Raw genomic sequence first — 19617 nt, forward strand, 5'->3', positions numbered from 1 at the left:
CAAATAAAAAGGAGTCAGTTGAGTTCATAATATTTTCAGCTTTAAGAGTATGCCTAACATGCTATAACAAGTAGACAACTTATTCAAGTAGACATATGTATATTCAAGTGAACATGCTATAACAAGTAGATAACTTATTCGTGCATGTCTATTCCTTACTTATTCAAGACAACTTATTCCTTACTTATCAGCATAACTCATGTTCAAATAAAAAGGAGTCAGTTGAGTTCATAACATTTTCAGCTTTAAGAGTATGCCTAACATGCTATACCAAATAGACAACTTATTCAAGTAGACATATGTATATTTAAGTGAACATGTTATAACAAGTAGACAACTTATTCGTACATGTCTATTCCTTATTCAAGACAACTTATTCCTTACTTATTAGCATAACTCATGTTTAAATAAAAAGGAGTCAGTTGAGTTCATAACATTTTCAGCTTTAAGATTATGCCTAACATGCTATAACAAGTAGACATATGTATATTCAAGTGAACATGCTATAGCAAGTAGACAACTTATTCGTGCATGTCTATTCCTTACTTATTCAAGACAACTTATTCCTTACTTATCAGCATAGCTCATGTTCAAATAAAAAGGAGTATGGTGATGAAGTGTATGATATGACTATGCTTCACAAACCATATGTTGTAGGCATGAACATTATTTCACTCAATGAACATTCATAGCATAAGAGTATGGCCAATCGTAACAACATCATACATGTAACTAATCAGCTACATGCCCAAATGAACATTCGTACACATACTCAATCAGTCTAGCTTCCTAAACAGAACATCAAACATAAATATGTTTCATACACATACACATACACATACTCAATCTCATAGGTGTAAGAGTATTGCCAATCATAATGAACATTCAAAGCTTTAGAGTATGCCTAATTAGTCACATGTTTAATGATCATTCATACATAAACTCTATAAGTCCTAGCTTCCTAAACAGTTATATCTAACCAGTCAGGTCATACCAATCATTTCATCATCACCCACAACATCATACATATATGTAATCGTTCAGTTCAAACCCACATAACAATATATACTAAATCAGGCTAGTTTCCTAAATCAATGAGTTATAGGTTCCTAAACAGTACATCAAACATACTCAATCACTTCTAAAGGCATGACCAATCAGTTCAAACCAACATAACATTAATATATATATTCATTAAGTTAAAGAAATCTTCCCATATGCTAAAGGCATGAACCGATTGACAATCTCTTCAGTCAACCTTCCCATGTACTGAAGCATTCTTACTATCCCTGCAAATATTATGTTCAAATAAAACACTACAACAAATCATCACTTGTATCACGAATCATGCCACGGGAATTCAAAATTCGTGGCATATTTTCATTTTGCCACGGAAACAATAAATCCCACTACAAGCTCATGTTCACATGGTATATTTATACCACATGTAAAATTTTTTCGTGGCAAACATGTACTTATGCTACAAATTTCGCCACGAAAAAAATATAGTCGTAGCATAATTATTTTTATTAAACTACATTTAAAATTTATTAATAATTACCAAACACATAAATTTTTTTTAAAAAATTAATAAAATCTCTCTCATGAATTGATATGAATTATTTTAGCTCCAAACAATTCCCTCCAAATCTAATATAGCCCTAATAAATAATACTAAAAGAAATTAAAAATAGAAAGCCCCAAATTTACCATCCTCCCATCCTTGATAATCAAGTCCCATCGTCTTCCTCCACCCTCAAACTCACCATTCACCCCCTTAAATCCAAGTCGTTATCGTTGTCACGCAGCGCTCTCCAGTATAGTTCCCATCTCTCTGTTCTCATTCCTCTCAATTAGCAATGCTCGTCAGATAATGTTAAGGTAATGTTGCAAACCCTAGTCCGCCAATTTCGTTTTACTGAACCTTTTGGTATTTTCTTGTTGTTCTTTTTGCGACTTCTCTTTATCGATGAATATCTACCCTTCTAGTTGTTATTTGTCGAGTTTAAACCCTCTACCAATTTATTCAGTTGCAGGTGAGATCCTCTGCCTTTGGAAGTGTTCCCGATTAATCATCATAGTTGGGTGTCTGTTGCAGATTGTTCTTATTCAAGGTAATTAATTTTCAGTTCAAATTTGATGGCTAAAGTTTGATGAATTAATGATTTAACTTTGTTAGACACATTCCTTTTCACTTTTTTCTTTGCTATGCGGGCGATTAGTTTGCGGTACTTCCTCTCCTGGTTGGTTGCTCGGTGAATATTTGGTGCAGCAGTAGAGAAGCAAACAATAATATATGTTGAAATTTTTAGTCACATAGCTTAGATTTTGGATTTTCTAGCAATATTTGTTCTGAATTAATCTTACTCATGCTCAATAACGAGAATTTTTTAGACAGTATCCAAACGGTGCTTTGGTATTCCGTTCTTGTATTCTAGTATGTTCTTACGTTTTCTTGTTAGTATTTCTAGCAGTTGGGTTTAAGCAGTACTAGTATCAACTTTTTTTTCCTTACTTTTTTGAACTTGGAAAATGATTAGGTTCCATTCATTGTTTAACAAAATTCATTGAAATATGAGGCTAACTTGTAGGAGTATGTTTCTGCCGTTTCAACATTGCTAATGTTGATAAAGTCCCCTTTATGTTGCTTGTTTCCTTTGCAGAACACATGGTATAGTTAATTGATTGATTTTCAAGTATTACAGGACACTAAATTGATTAGACTTTGAACATCAGCACATATATTACTCAACTTTTTAATATATTGGTCCTCTATTAATAACTAACTAGCCACATTTTGCAGATATATAGTATCAACTAGTAATTCTACTTGAAAGTCAATCTCCTTACCCCCTCACTCCTTCAAGAGTTCGTTTTCATATTTGACTCTCTTAAATCCAGTATTTTATCTGTATATGGAATTGCAGATAATGCTATGTGCAGCTATGAATTTTTTTCGAGGAAAAAATGATACTACTATAGGAGAGGTGTGCTCTCTATTTCTACATCGTGAAATGAATTATAACTTGGGTTATTTTCTAAATGGTAGTTGCTCTTGTTATGTGGGTGCAGCTGAATAAATGGTACATAGACATGCAAATCAACAATGATACCTTCAGGTGGGATTTTGGAAGTTTTGAGCATGTGTAGAGTCCTAAATGACCAGGTAAATAGGGTTTTCTGCTTATGTTTAACAGTTTGGATGCAAAAGTCTTCCTCTATCAAATTAAGTATACAACAACAACAACAACAACAAAGCCTTAGTCCCGAAATGATTCGGGGTCGGCTAACATGAACCATCATATAAAACCGTGAAAATCAAGTCGTGTCAGCGACACAGATTCGCTCCCTCCACTCCGTCCTATCCACTACCATATTTTCCTCAATTCCCAATAAACTCATATCACTTTCAAACTCATATCAAATTAAGTATCATCATAAAAAAATACTAAACGCATAATTTGAATTGCAGGGGCTTTTGAAACTCGGTCGATCTCGTGATGATAAAATGAGACAACTGACACTAAATCTCAATGCAGCAAATATCAATTTTGCATTGCAGGTATATATAGTAGTATATTGAAAACAATGTATTGTTGTAGTTGCATTATTTTCCTTAGTTTTTTTTTTTGCTCTGATCACTTGGTTGAATGCTGAATTATATCAGGGGTTCCGTTTCTTTCGGAATTGAAGGCGAGAAAGTTTTCCAAGTTGTTTAGCTCGTCTCAGCAGAACTATTGCAATTCCAATTATCAAATTTGTAAAGTAATTTATACACATAATTATTAAAAAAAATTGTATGATGTATGATAACATTTTTCCTCTGTTCTTCCAGGGTTTCGTGGTTTGGGTTGACACTTCACTTTCAAACTTGTCCATTGATGGCTTAATTCCTAGAATCTTGCTGAACTTGATGACTAGCTTGCATATTGAATCCTCTGTCCAGGGTAGTTGAAAATGCTGCTGTATATGGAGTACCATCACTTGAAAATGCTGCTGTTGAGGAAAAGTTCTAGATTTATAATCTAATTCTTGGTTGTGATCAACATCACAATTTTATTATGGTTGAATCCACTTAGTGCCATAATTGTTTTATTATTCTTTATATGCTTGTGAAAATGTAAATGTTATAGATTATAATTGTAAATAAATTTGGAGATATATGTGTGATGTATGCTTTACTGCTACAAACTTGTATTATGAGAACTTTTACTCTATTTTTTCATTATTCCATTTTGACATTATCCTTTATTTGTATTAATGTTTGTTCTTACGGATTTGAATATAATATAGGTCCTCCAATTCAAAACTTCAAATAATAATAATAATAGCAATTCAAATATTAAATAAAAACAAATTATCAAAATTTTATCAAATTTGTTACAATTATGTTTGCGACTAGGTAAGATTTATAGCCACAAATGTTCTATTTTTGCCACGGTTATGCTCGTGAAAAAGTGAGGTCAATGGCCACGGGCCACTATTTTTTGCCACGAGTATTTTACTCTTGCCACATCTTTACTCATGGCAAAGAGATATGGTTAGCCACGGATTTTTTCGTGGCAGAAAAATGAATTTACGCCACAACCATTATTTTTCCGTGGCAACTATCTAGCCACGCTCACTTGCGCCACGGGAGCATATACATTGAATTTTCGTGGCTAAATAGTATAGCCACTGAAAATATTACACTTGTGCCATGACTTTAACTGTGGCGCAAGTGATGATTTGTTGTAGTGAAAAGGAATCAAATGAGTTCATACCATCTTCAGCATCAGGCACTATATTGCCCTAGGTTAAAAAAGGTAAAGACCCAAGCTTTTCAGCAGTGAATCTGAATACAATAAAATCAGTGTAGCTAAGCGAGAGATCTAAACCTTTCAATGATAGGTCTGAAAATCACTAGATCCTTATTCAAGCTGCTGAAATCGACATACACAAAAGTAAATCGGATGAGGAAAAGATAGAGTAAGGAACAATGAAACTCTAATACATCTAGGAACGAAGAAAATATGGCTTACCAATACCGTGTTTCGAGCTCACTCCCAGTGATTGCATGTTGAAATCAACCATGGAGATAGAGAGGGATGAGAGGAATGAAGCTTGCGTAACCTAAACTGGGGTTTAGGATTAGAGAGAAGGTTTATATATCAGTTGAAATTTCAGTCAAACGTTAGAGCGCTTAAAATTTGGTATATGGCCGCATAAGTGAAATTTCATTTGCCGCTTTTTTGTTTTCGGCATACAATGACATTCATTTATTAGAGGTGTCATCTGTTGAGCGCATCAAATTTAACAAAAACGCGCGTTTTTTTATGACAGTAGTGTATAATCGTAATGTCATATGAGAATCGAGCGCGTTTTTTATTACGCATTCAGATGACATAATGTTAAAATACTGTCACGAAAAATATTCAGACGACACGAAAACAAATGTCTGTCATGTACATTGTGTCATGTGAAAGGGAAAATGGCATAGTGATATCTCTTTGAAACATCATTTGAGAGAAATAATTGACAAAGAACTTCATCCTTCTTTCTTTGGCTTCCTTTTCGCTTTATCAAACACCATAGATGAAGTTTCGATCAACTAATCGAAGTAATTTTGACGTATTCTTTATCCTTATGAAGAGACGAAGAAGGTGATAACTTTTGATTCATATTTGTTAAATTTCGGTTGAGATATGTATTGATTGGAGGGGTTTTATATAGGGTGTTGCTATTTACCGTCCCCTTTTTGCTTTTACCACCCCCTACATACCATTTTTGCCCTTCTCACTTTTTTTTCCAAAAAAACTTGAAATCCTCTCTCTCTCTCTCTTCCGAGCAAATCAGAAATTTAAAGGAAAATGGAAACGATTTCGAAGACGAGGTAACAATCTATCCTTAAACTACTGTCCATAGAATTCTCACTCTATGGAGACATTCGTCTCCCTTCACGAAGGATGTATGCCCAACTCTCCTAATCTCTAGGGTGGATCGCTTAAGCCAGTACCGACTTCTGACCCAGGGGGTGGCGGAGATCCATACGCCAGAGTAGTCCCTGTCCCCTATAGTATTCCTTATACCGACTCCGCCTCTTATATCAGCATACGTCGATATGCCCTGTTCGCCTACTCATGCCAAAGCCTTGTCATAGCTTGCCAATGCTTAGGGTTGAGTTTGCCTATGGCTAAATTCCCCCCTTAGACGGGTCCTAGACCCGCCTGCCTGTGTGCAGGAGTTTCAGACCTGATTTCTAGTTGTTTTTCCGCCGTTTAACATACATTTGCTACAAATATTCATGAATTTCATTTATTTTTCAGGAGCCAGATGGTTTGGATTGGCGACAAGACTGATTAAAGTACATATTTCACGATGAGTACATTTTTTCAGACAAGTATGGAAGCAATTCATTAGGCTAAAGGCATCGCAATTAAAAATTGTTTCGAGATTGTTATTTCTTCGCATAAACACGGAGAAAAACAAAAGTTTTTGAGATGTGGCGAACGGTATAGGAATTGTGAATCCTTTACAAGAGGATTTAAGTAGGACCCTTATTCCTCGTAATATTACGTCAATAATTGTGATGAAAATCCGGATGTGGAAACTAATTGAATGCAAAAGTATTGACTTATTATGAAATAATGAAAATATGTTACTACACCATTTTATTTTCCAAGAATAATAGTGTAATGAAATTTGCATGATTTGATTCTGTTAGTAAGATTGAAATGGAAGTTTCTGGTCCAAAATAATTCAAAGTGTAAGACTTTGCACAAAAAATGACAAAGTTCCAACGAGATGAAATTAAATAAAGCAATATAGGATTGGACCATTTTGTATATAATGGTAGCCCAGGTACGTACCTAACTCATTTATTATTTAATACCAACCTAACATTTGACTTCTAACTTTAACAAAATTCCATGGCGGGGCATCCTGTTTTAAAATATTAATATGATAGTAATTAACGTGGGAATTTGTCAAATCAGATATATTTTTTTGAATTAATTGATCATCACAATTTTTCTATCAAAATTCTGAAAGGTTATGTATAAGTAAAACCGGCATTGGCAATCAGGGGTGGAAAGGGGGGGTTGGGGCTCAAGCCCCGGCCCGCCGCCCGAGAATTAAGAATTTTTTTTTAGCAATGGTGTCTGTCTGGTAATATTTTGGAAAGAATTGTATTGACTCTATATAGTATTATTTCAATGTTTAAATGTAGATGAGATGGTTAATGATGCTTATTTTTATTTGAGAGGTCTCGTGTTCGACTCCCTTCAACCTCATTTACTTTTAAAAAGTTTTTATTTATTTTAATTTTATTTTTCAATAATTATAAAAACTTACTTTTTTATTGATATGTTTGAACCCCCGGGTCTAGGGGTGTTAATGAGCTAGGGTGGCTCGCGAACTATTCGAGCTCGGCTCGGTCAAAGCTCGACCCGACAGGGCTCGACTCGAGCTCGCGACCGGCTCGAGACATTAACGAGCCAATACCAAGCTTAGAGAGGTTCGGCTCGAAAGCTCGCGAGCTGGCTCGAATATTTTTTTTTTTGGTAGGAAAAAGAACGAAAGAAAAAACAAACAAACAAGAAATTAACCCGGGATCAGCATCGGGAAGCTAACCCCCATCACATCTTCCAAAAGGATCGAGGACAGAAAAGCCGGCGGAGAAAAGTAAGTTGTGACTCCCCCATTTCCTTCATGACCAGCAGCCGCCAGCCGATCCGCCACCCTGTTTTGCTCCCTAAATATATGGCAGAAAGAGATAGAACCAAAGGAGTGGCATAGCCTCATGATATCTCTAATCAAATTCTTGCTATTCAAACCAATAGCTTTATTACTAGAGATTAACCTGATAGCTTCCTGATTATCAGATTCAACAACCAAATTAATAATCCCCAAACTCTTAGCCAGGTTGAGGCCAGAGTAAATAGCCCACAACTCAGCCATAAAGGAGGATCCTATGCCCAGATTATGCGAGAAACCCAAAATCCAAGCACCCCCATCATCTCTCAAGACTCCACCTGCAGCAATTCTACCACTAGCAAGACAAGAGCCATCAATATTAAGCTTCATCATACCTTCTCTAGGTCTGCTCCAGGAAAGAAGGTGGATCGTCTTTCTTTTAATATAGCTATCAAGGGAATCTTCCTTAAAACTTTCCATAATATGATAAATATTTTTAGCAAAAAAATCAGTCAAGTTAGGAATATTAACAGTTTCAGCCCCAAAAATCTCCTTATTTCTCCAATCCCAGATTTGATGACAAACTACAGAAAAGAATATATCACCATGATCAAGATTAGATAGCAACTTCCCCCTCACCCCATCCTCAAACCACTCCAAATTGGAATGAGAAAATAACATATCAATCAAATTACTGGGGAGGATTTTCCTCCAAATAGCTTTACTTTTATCACAATCTCTAAGAGCATGACAAACGGTTTCTTCATGCCCTCTACATCTACTACAGTATCCAGAATCCACCAGATGGCGTCTTTTTCTATCTGAATTAGTAAGCAGCCTGTTTTTAACCCCAAGCCACAAGAAACTTCTAACTCTGTAAGGCACTTTCATTGACCATAACAACTTCCAAATATCTGAATGAGGCTATTCATCACTGTTTCTAAAAGTCTCAAAGGCAGACTTGCAAGAATAAACACCATTATTGGTAGAAGCCCAACAATAATTATCCTTATCCTCTTCCATGCTACTAATCTTCACTCCTCTAATTCTAAGGAGAGTATCCAAGTTAAAGAAAGCCTCAAATTTAGACCAAATCCAATCACCTTCAGAATCCACCACATCAGCAATCTTCCAGTTTAGACAATTATCAGGAGGAAGGGAGCTACAAACCTCTAAAAGAGCCTTATCACCAATCCACTTATCATACCAGAAACTGATAGTCTTACCATTTCCCACATCCCAACCAATCCCAGAACAAAATTCTGAGAAAATAGAACTAAGGCCTTTCCAGAGAAAGGAACAATTAACAACTCTTTCTTTAGGCCCTCCAAAAATCTTATCCTTTCTATACTTTCCACAAAGTAGGCGAACCCAAAGCGCCGAAGGATTCTGCCACATTCTCCAAAGAAGCTTCATCAATAGAACTTTATTATTATCTTTAGCTTGTCTAATTCCCAGACCCCCTCCATCTCTAGGCTTACAAATCTCCTTCCAAGGCACAAGATGAATCTTCTTCCTATCTCCTGAATTCCCCCACAGAAAACTGCGATTAATTTTATCCAGATCATTGAGAACCGGCTCAGGCAATATACAGGCCTGCATAATATGGTTAGGTACCGCACAATTGACCGATTTAATAAGAGTAAGACGTCCCGCAAAAGACAGAGTCTTAGCTTTCCAATTAGCACACTTGCTAGAAGTTTTATCCAGAATCTCTTTAAAAGAAGCTTTAGAGACTCTATCGCTATGGAGAGGAACCCCAAGATAATTACCAAAATAATTGGTTAACGGAATACCCGAAATATCACTCAACTTCTTACACATTCCTGTACTCATATTCTTAGAACAAAGCATTATAGACTTCTGAATATTAAGTTTTTGACCAGAGGCTTCACAAAAACAATTAATTATTTTCATAATCTCCCCCATCTGATCCTCATTCCCTTCCACAAAAATCATAACATCATCAGCAAAAAATAAGTGAGTAATAGCAGGACAGAATCTATTAATAGATACAGGATGAAAAGTCCTATTATCAATAGCCTCCTGGATAAGGTGAGATAATCTTTCCATAGCAATAACAAAAAGAAAGGGGCTCATAGGATCACCTTGCCTAATACCCCTGGAAGAGGAGAATTACTCAGACATGTCTCCATTTATCAAAACCTGAAAAGTAGGAGAAGAAATGCAAACCTCAATTAACCTCCTCCAACTCTCTGGGATTCCAGCTCTTTCAAGACTCTGAAGTAAAAAACTCCAGTTAAGGCGATCATAAGCTTTCTCCAAATCCAGTTTTAGAGCCACAATACCTTTCCTACCCTTCTTGATCTTCATAGAATGAATCATCTCCTTCCCAATAACAACATTATCCATCATTTGTCTGCCAGGAACAAAGCTACCTTGGTTCTGACTAATTATATCAGGAAGAATACCACGGATTCTATTAGCCACCATTTTAGTGATTATTTTATAGATAACATTACAAAGGCTAATAGGTCTCATCTGTAAAAAAGAAGATGGTTTTTCAACTTTGGGAATCAGAACAAGCAGGGTCTTATTCACAAGCCTAATATTTTCAGGATTTAAAAAAACTTCTTCAAGAAACTTATAAACACCTTCCTTTACAGTATCCCAATGCTTATGATAGAAACCAGCAGGAATACCATCAATCCCTGGAGCTTTAGTGGCCCCCATGCTAAAGATCGCCTGATCAATCTCCTCCTTCCTAAATGGATGGAAGGCTTTCAGAAACTTATCCTCCTCAATCCGGGGAAAAGTAGTTATAGACTGAGCTTTACTTAGATCAACAGTCTCTTCTTTAAATAAATTTCTGTAAAAGTTAAGAGTAAGATTGCGAATATCTTCATTCTCATAGACCCACTCACCATTACAATCTTTAATAACATCAATCCTGTTTCTCTCCCTTCTAATTATAGTAGACAGATGAAAAAACCTGGTATTACGATCACCATCCTTAATCCAAGTTCTTCTAGACTTCTGAAACCACAGAAGCTCTTCCTGTCTTAAAACAGCTTCGAGCTCCTTCTGAAGGGTTCTGAGAAGACCATCCAACCCATGATCAAATCTAGCCTCCAAACTACAATGAATACCCTCAATTCTTTTCAACAAGTTATTCTTTCTTCTAATAATATGACCAAAAATCTTTTTATTCCAATCAATAACATTCTTCCTAAAACCTTCCGAAGCTTGTAAGACATTCGAATGAGGAATCCAATTATTTTTCACAAAATTTCTAAACTCAGGATGAGATTCCCAAGCAATCTGATATCTAAACGGGGTATTCCCTTTAGACTGCTGGCCTCTACACAGCCTAAATAAGATAGGACAATGATCAGAATGTCTAAATGGTAAATTAAGAACAGAAACCTCAGGAAACCTAATTTGAGCAAAAACATTGGCATAAACTTTATCTAGACGAACATTTTAATTAATATATTTTATTAATATTTAATTTATAATATGTTATATATTTTATTATTAATAAATATGAAAAATTGTAATAAATAACATTTTTTTAAGTAGTACCTAATAATAGTTTTTGGGCCTAAATACATAATACCCAACCCAACCCAAAAACCCACCTGGGCATGTGTGAAGCTCGATTTGAGCCTAAAAATTTCAGGCTCGCGAGATTTTCGAGCTCGAGCCGAGCCTCAAATTTCAAGGCTCGTCGAGTTTCGAGCCGAGCCGAGCTCGAGTAAAAATTTAATCGAGCCGAGCCGAGCCTGGCAGGGTTCGGTCTCGGCTCGGCTCGTTAACACCCCTACCCGGGTCATCCGAGGTCCTGGTTCCGCCACTGTTGGCAAGGCTTGTCAAAGCCAGAAAGAGACATTTATAGATATCATTTCTGTATTATTCCAATAGTTACATTTATAACTTCATACTAGTTTTTGACCCGTGCCATGCACGGATTCATCTTAGCATATAAATATTAAAAAATTATAATTTAATAATTAAAATTAATGACATAAAGATGTTATCTAAACTAAATTTTATTATTTTATTTTTACATTTATTGTAAATAATCCATTTATAGATAAATATAATAATATAATAAAAATTAATATATTATATTATATTTTTTATCAGTAAAAAAGTGGAAGTGACAACTCAGCTCAATCATTACTGTTTATTATATATAGATTGTAGAGAATTAGAGAGATTTTAGCAGAAAATTTAGGGATTAATCTAAATTCTATAGAACTCCTAGATATACAAATAAAATAATCTTTTTATAGATAAATATGATAATATAATTAATATTAATTTTTTATATATTATATTATATTTTTTATCAGTAAAAAAGGAAGAAGTGACATCTCAGTTCCATCATTACTGTTTTATATTATATATAGATTTGCCTTCTAAAATATCTTGGATGTGGATACAAGTTGGGTTATTCGGATTTAGTCCGAGTTTCGGGTAATTTAAAGAGAGATGAATAACGGTGGCGGAATCCTCTCTTCGGCCAGTGGAATGCGATACTCTGTTCTCCACCAAACTCTGGTTCTCAAGCTCCTCTTTTGTCGGCAACAAGAATTGCTAAATGAGTGGAGTTTTTATATTAAGCACCAGGTCTTCCATGTCACTCGGAGGACCTCCAATTCACATTTGGACACGTGTATTGTGACCCCACGTAATAATTAAAATAGTGAGGCTTCTTATAATATGCATGGGTCCATGTTACACGTATCAAAATATGTATGGAAGGTCCTCCATTTGACATGGAGAACCAGATGCTTCTAATAATTTGCCAAATGAGTGATGGAATGAATTGTATTTCCTCATTATGTTCCCTTTACTTGATCGTTGTTTATTTTTTCATAATTTTTTTTAAATGCCATAAAGCAAAACGATTGCTTTAGCCACTATTCAAAATCAAGGCCACATTGGCTGTTTAGGTTTTGTTTAGACATTTAAAATTGAGAATTTGTTCCTCTACGCTTTTTTTTGGCACATAGGCAATTTTTAGCCGTCTGACCAATGTTTAGATGTTGTGGTGCTGCCTAAACGTCGAACAGTAAAAATGTTTTTTTATTGTGATTTTTTTTTTGCTTTATTACAAATAACTTTTGAGTTGTTTCAATGATATGTTGTTGAAATGTTAATGTTTGAACATTTTTAAAAACATGTTATAAATATACATCTTTTTCTATATTAAATGATTTATTATTATTTTTATTTTTAAATAGTATAATACTTACTATAATTGAATTTATATAACAATTTGTTGATTAACAAATAAAATGTATAAAAATACAAATCCGGTTAATCACCAATTAATCCTCAAGGGTCGTATCCATCCGACTAATTTCTAACCTTTTTTTTTTTTTAACAACCTTGGCTTTAGGGAATTAAAAACAAATTGAAGAGTCCCATCTTCTTCTTTGAAGAACAGCGAAACCCACCAAAATGTACTAGTACAATATATATATATATATATAATCAGCAATATATTAAAAAAATTATTTTGATAAATACCAAAATGATAAATTTATATATTTACTATAAATTAGTAGTGTTTCATGATGATCAATAGATCAATATTAATTTGGTGTCTTGATTTTTGTATATAAAATTCCACAATCTTATGATCTCTTAATGCAAAGCCCTGATGAGTCTAAGGTCAGATGTTTTTATCACAGCCTCTCTAGGAATTATTTTCTTAATAGATTATCATGCATATACTGCAAGAATGAAATCCATCAGACCATTTGGAGCCTATAAGATTTGGACCAGACCATTCAGCCCATGCCTCATATGTAGGCCCAACAGATCGCCATGTTATCATAAATATTATATATTTAAAGAAAAAGCCCATGATTAATTAGGTTGAAAAATTAATAATAATATCAATTGCAAAGTAATCATAGAAAGTGACATTGAAATTATGATAATGTGACGGTAGGAAATACATGCTGCGAAATTCAAGGATGAAGATGTTGTACATGATTAATGTATTTTTTTTTTTTTTTTTTTGTTTTTAGAAATAGGAAAGAAAAAACAAACAAACAAAAGAAAACCTAATCTGAGATCAGCCTTGCGAAACTGATCCAAATCCTATCCTCTAAAAGAAGAGAAGAGATAAAGATAGGAGGATCCGAAAGGGTAGTGACACCCAACACCCCCTCATGACCAGCCGCCGTCAAGCGATCAGCAACTTTGTTCTGCTCTCTGAAGATGTGGCTGAACTTTATGAGCTCAAAGGAGGACCAAAGCCTTTTAATAGCTTTGATAAGGTTGCGGCTATTAAGACACATAGCATGATTATCAGAAAACATTTTAATGGCCTCCATGTTATCAGATTCAACAGATAACCTCTTAAAACCCAGGCTTTTGGCAAGCTTGATACCCGAGAGAATTCCCCAAAGCTCTGCTGAAAAGGAAGAGCCCACCCCAGATTCTGGGTGAACCCAGATAGCCAGGCGCCCCCCGCATCTCTAAGCACACCTCCGGCAGCAATCTTCCCATCATTGAGGCAGGAACCATCCGTGTTCAATTTCACCGCCCCCTCTCTCGGCCTGCTCCATCCAAGGAGGTGGACATCTCTCTTCTGGGTAGACCTGACAAGGGAGTCCCCTTTGAAACTCTCAGTAATAATAGAGAGTTTTTCCGAGAAGAACTCAGCTAAGTTAGGAATAACAATAGTTTTATCCCCAAAAATCTCCTCGTTCCTCCATTTCCAAATTTGGTGACAGATGATCGCAAAGAAAATATCACCATGCTCCATGTTAGCCAGTAACTTCCCACAAACACCATCAGAAAACCAGTCACGCTCAGAGTGGGCCAGGAAGGAAGGAAGAATGTGGTGTGAGAGAATTTTCTTCCACACCTCTTTACTCTTTGAGCAGTCCCTAAGAGCATGGAACAAAGTTTCATCATTGCCTACGCATCTACTGCAAGCTCTAGAATCCACCATATGCCGTCTGTGCCTATCCGAATTAGTAAGCAACCTGTCCTTAACCCCCAGCCACAGGAAACTCCTAATACGGTAAGGGATTTTAAGGGCCCAAATGAATTTCCAAGTATCAGAGAGAGGACCAGACCTGTTAAGGGAAAAAGCTTCAAAGGCCGACTTGCAGGAATAAGCTCCATTGTTAGTCAGGGCCCAACAATGCTTATCCTTATCTTCCTCTTGGTTACTTATCTTCACTCCTCTAATTCTAAGGAGAGTATCAAGGCTAAAGAAGGATTCAAACTTAGTCCAAATCCAGTCCCCCTCAGAATCAACCACATCGGCGATCCTCCAATTACGGATATTGCTAGGCGGAGGGGAGCTACACACTTCTAACAACGGTCTATCTCCAATCCAGACATCATACCAGAAACTGATGGAATTGCCATTACCTACCTCCAAGCCAACCCCCGAACAGAACTCTACAAACACATCGCTAAGCCCTTTCGAGAGGAAAGAACAATTGACCACTCTCTCCTTAGGGCCCCCAAAAATTTTATCTTTTCGATATTTACCACAGAGAAGACGAACCCAGAGAAAGAAGGGGCTTTGCCACATTCTCCAGAGAAGCTTCATTAATAAGACTTTGTTATTATCCTTAGCTTGTCTTATCCCAAGACCCCCCATACTTTTCGGCTGGCAGACCTCCTTCCAAGGGACAAGGTGAATCTTTTTCCCTTCTCCAGACTCTCCCCAAAGGAAACGCCTGTTAATTTTGTCAAGCTCATTAAGAACAGGCTCAGGCAGTCTGCAGGCTTGCATGACATGATTGGGGGCAGCGCAATTGAAAAACTGAATTAACGTTAGACGACCTGCCAGGGAAAGAGAATTCGCTTTCCAACTAGCACACAAACCATTAGTTTTATCCAAAGTTTCCTTAAAGGAGGCTTTGGAAACTCTGTCGCTATGGAGGGGGACCCCGAGGTACTTACCCAAAGAGTGAGTAAGAGGAATACCAGATAAATCACTTAGCCTTTGACAAACGCCTTTATCCATGTTTTTAGAGCAAAGCATTCGAGATTTTTGGATATTGATCTTCTGGCCAGAAGCAGCGCAGAAACAATTAAGGATATCCATAACCACACCAACTTGCTCCTCATTCCCTTCCACAAAGATCATCACATCGTCAGCGAAGAATAAATGGGTAATAGGAGGACAGAACTTATTGATGGACACAGGATGGAAACTCCCAATGTTCACAACCTCTTGGATCAGGTGCGACAACCTCTCCATAGCAATAACAAAAAGGAAAGGGCTCATAGGATCCCCTTGACGGATCCCCCTGGAGGGAGAAAACTCATCAGACATATCTCCATTGATTAAAACCTGAAAAACATGAGAAGAAATGCAATCCTCAATCAATCTCCTCCAGCTTTCCGGGATACCAGCTCTCTTTAAGCTATCCAGAAGAAAACTCCAGTTTAACCGGTCATAAGCTTTCTCCAGATCCAGTTTGAGAGCCACAATCCCTTTCTTACCCTTCTTCATCTTCATGGAGTGAACCATCTCCTGGGCAATAACCACATTATCCATCATTTTCCTACTGGGAACAAAACTGCCCTGGTTCTGGCTGACAATCTCAGGAAGAATACGCCGGAGTCTATTTGCCACAATTTTAGTGATAGCTTTGTACAACACACTGCAAAGACTAATCGGCCTCATTTGTAAAAAGGAGGAAGGTTTTTCAACTTTTGGGATCAGGACCAGGAGGGTTATATTCACCAGCCTAATATCATTGGATCCGCCGAAAATACCTTTAACAAAACTGTAAATGCCTTCCTTCACAGTTTCCCAGTATTTATGGTAGAAACCAGCAGGAATACCATCGATCCCCGGAGCCTTAGTAGCTCCAATACTAGAGAAAGCCAGATCAATCTCTTTCTGGTCAATAGGATGGAACGCTTCCTTAATAGCATCCTCCTCCAACCTAGGAAACGAAATCCCAGAAAGGGCTTTATCCAGATCCACCTCATCCTCTTTAAATAAGTCTTTATAGAAGTTAAGGGCCAGGCGACGAATATCTTCATCCTTATAGACCCAATCACCATTGGAGTCTTTGATAGCATCGATTCGATTCCTCTGCCTCCTAATAATAGTAGACAAGTGGAAGAACCTGGTATTCGGGTCTCCGTCCTTAATCCAAGCCTTTCTAGATTTCTGAAACCAAAGAAGCTCTTCCTGTCTAAGAACAGCTTCCAACTCGTTCTGGAGAGATCTAAGATGACAATTAAGACTGTGATCAAAACGGATCTCCAAACAGCGTTGAATGCCTTCAATTCTTCTTAAAAGTTTATTATTTCTTCTGATAATGTGGCCAAAGATGTTTTTATTCCATCCCACCACATTCCTTCTAAACCCCTCAGTGGCAAGGAGGACATTTGAATGAGGCTGCTAATTGTCCTTGACAAACTCTTTAAACTCAGGATGGGACTCCCAGGCTACCAGGTACCTAAAAGGTCTATTCCCTTTAATCCGATGACATTTAACCAGATTAACGAGGATAGGACAATGGTCAAAGTAGCGGAAAGGGATATTCATCACGTTAACTTCGGGAAATCTATAAATTGCAGCAACATTCGCATAGACTTTGTCCAACCGAACAAACACACTATTCCTTTTCCAAGTAAACTTGTGACCAGCGGCTCCCAAATCCGACAGCCCACATAAATCCATATGCTGCTTGTGATTGAGGCACCGGTTCACATAATGATTACCCCCCCCCTTTCTGATCACTCATAAGGGCAATATCATTAAAGTCCCCAGCCACGATCCAAGCATCCACCATGCTAGTACTTATAGAATACAGGATCTCCCACATCCTTTTGCGGTTAGCCAACACGGGATCGACATAAACAAAGGTGAAAAAGAAGGGTTTATTACCAGGGTAACAAACCTTGCTATGAATAAACTGTTTATCCATACTGATAATATCAATATTAATCCGACTTGGCTTCCAGAAAAGCCAAATCCCCCCTGCCCGACCAGTAGCCTTAGATCTGACACAACTCTAATTCTTAAACTTTCTAACCACCTTATCTGCTTTGTAACCACTAATCTTGGTCTCAAGCAAAGCAAAACAAGAAGGATTAAATTGTTTAATTAAATCTTTAACATGGATGCGGGTAGCCTTACTAGCCGCACCTCTAACATTCCAAACAAGAAAGTCCATCAGAACGGAAGACTACTGACCACAGGCCCAAACCCTAGACAAGGTATTTATTCGGGGCTCCTGCGAGCCTTGAGGAGGTGCCAGCAGGCCCCCTTTTATCCCAAGAGTCCAAAGAACTATGGTTCTTTTTAGGATTAGCCTTAGGTTTCTTCATATTTATCTTGTTCACTCCCATAGTTTTACCAATCGAGACATCAACATAAGCTTTCGAAATACTAACCTCATTGGTCTTCAGTTTTCCAGTTGAGCCAATTTTCAGAGAGCTCCCCTTGGCAACAACTTTGGAATCGAATAGAGGATTAATAGAGTCATCTAAGATAGAAGTTGGCTCAGCAGACTCTAGGCCTGACATGCTCAACTCCATGTGCTCATTAGAAAGATCCGAATCCTGGCCATCCTCAGTAGACAAGACCCCAAATCTTGACCCTGAGTCGGATGTTGAGTCAACACCAGCACCAATCTTGATATCGGGGGGCCTGACCTTACTCTCAGGAGCAATTTGTAGAGACATCATTTCCTTGCTGATATCAGGGGGTTGGTTTCGGACAACATTAGCCCGTGGCTTCCTTCTAACTGATCTTTTCGCCAACATCCAGGGCCCAAAATTCCTCCCTTCTCCTTGACTCTCCTCAGTTCTAACTTTATTAGTCACTGTCACCTCCTCAACCACCTTCCTTCTCCTAGGACAGCCATCATAAGTATGGCCAAACATGCCACACTTGTAGCAAATATTGTGAATGCCTTCGTATTCAATGTGATAAACCGAACCCTGAACACTGAATTTGGACAGAAGAGGCTTAGCAAGATCAATGTCAATACAAACCCTGGCAAACTTGCCTCTCACTGCCCCAACGGTAGTTTTATCCACATGGTGAACTTTCCCAACAAGGCCTCCAATTTTATTCAGAAATCTTTCGTTATAGTATTCAATGGGTAAGCCTGGAAATCTAACCCAAGTAAGGATCCTATTCACAGAGCAATCATGAGGATTAAAATTTGGGACCCATGGTCTCAGCTGTTGGTCCCTTATAACGTAACAAGTTAGTTCCAAGGGGGGGATAGGAACTATTTTAAAAATTAAGTACGTTAAGGCTGACTTCTTTTTCTTTGAAAAAGGATTACATAGCGCGCTGAGTAAGTAAGACACTAGCTTAGTCAACTGGTGACTAAGTCAGCTTCTTTCATTGAGTCAGGGGATAGCACTTTGAGTCTATTCCTGAACTCAGACACTCAATACACACAACTCAGCTTGACCTCTTTACTTGGTCAGTTTTGGTTAAGCAAACAATATATATATTAAGGAGTTTAAGGTTAGAAAGATGTTACTCAGCAGATTTATCCAGGTTCGGCCTTTGAGCCTACGTCCTGTCCCCGGAACACGTTCCGAGCTTTCGAATTCTCTACTGAGCTCTTTAACGGTAGAGCATCAAACCTTTTACAACTTAGAAGCTGAGTATAACAAGAGTACCTTCCTCTATACCTCTACTCACTCCTAATCTCTCGCTGAGTACTATAACCGATTTGTCCTAAACAACAATTGCTAAGACACTTTAGATGATTGAATAATCACTCTAGACTTTTACACGAAAGATATAGAATTTGGTGTAAGAATTTGCTTTGCTTTTTCTTGCAGAACTTTGAGTAGAATTTTGGTCAGCGTAATGGCTTGATAAAGTTCTGTGTTGAATGAAGCAACTGAAGGGCTCTATTTATAGAGACGTCTGAGACATCGGTCATTTCGAATTTCGAAATAACCGTTGGAGGGAAACGGCTTCCTATCGTTGTCACTCAGTCTTGC

The 19617-nt window shown here is 37.2% G+C and overlaps 1 long non-coding RNA gene across 4 annotated transcripts; it reads left to right on the forward strand.

Annotated features, from left to right (window-relative positions):
* The first annotated feature begins 1705 nt into the window (after positions 1-1705).
* LOC136218910 (uncharacterized) lies at positions 1706-4161 on the forward strand. 4 transcript variants are annotated; one of them, XR_010683970.1, is made up of 7 exons: positions 1706-1881; positions 2031-2114; positions 2928-2987; positions 3073-3166; positions 3473-3562; positions 3668-3765; positions 3836-4161. It is a non-coding gene; the product is annotated as an uncharacterized lncRNA (long non-coding RNA). The 4 variants fall into 4 exon arrangements; XR_010683972.1 differs by having other exon boundaries at positions 3668-3760; XR_010683971.1 differs by having other exon boundaries at positions 2804-2987; positions 3668-4161.
* Positions 4162-19617: the final 15456 nt, after the last annotated feature.

The sequence above is a fragment of the Euphorbia lathyris genome, chromosome 2, assembly GCF_963576675.1.
Source record: "Euphorbia lathyris chromosome 2, ddEupLath1.1, whole genome shotgun sequence".
Lineage (NCBI taxonomy): Eukaryota > Viridiplantae > Streptophyta > Magnoliopsida > Malpighiales > Euphorbiaceae > Euphorbia > Euphorbia lathyris.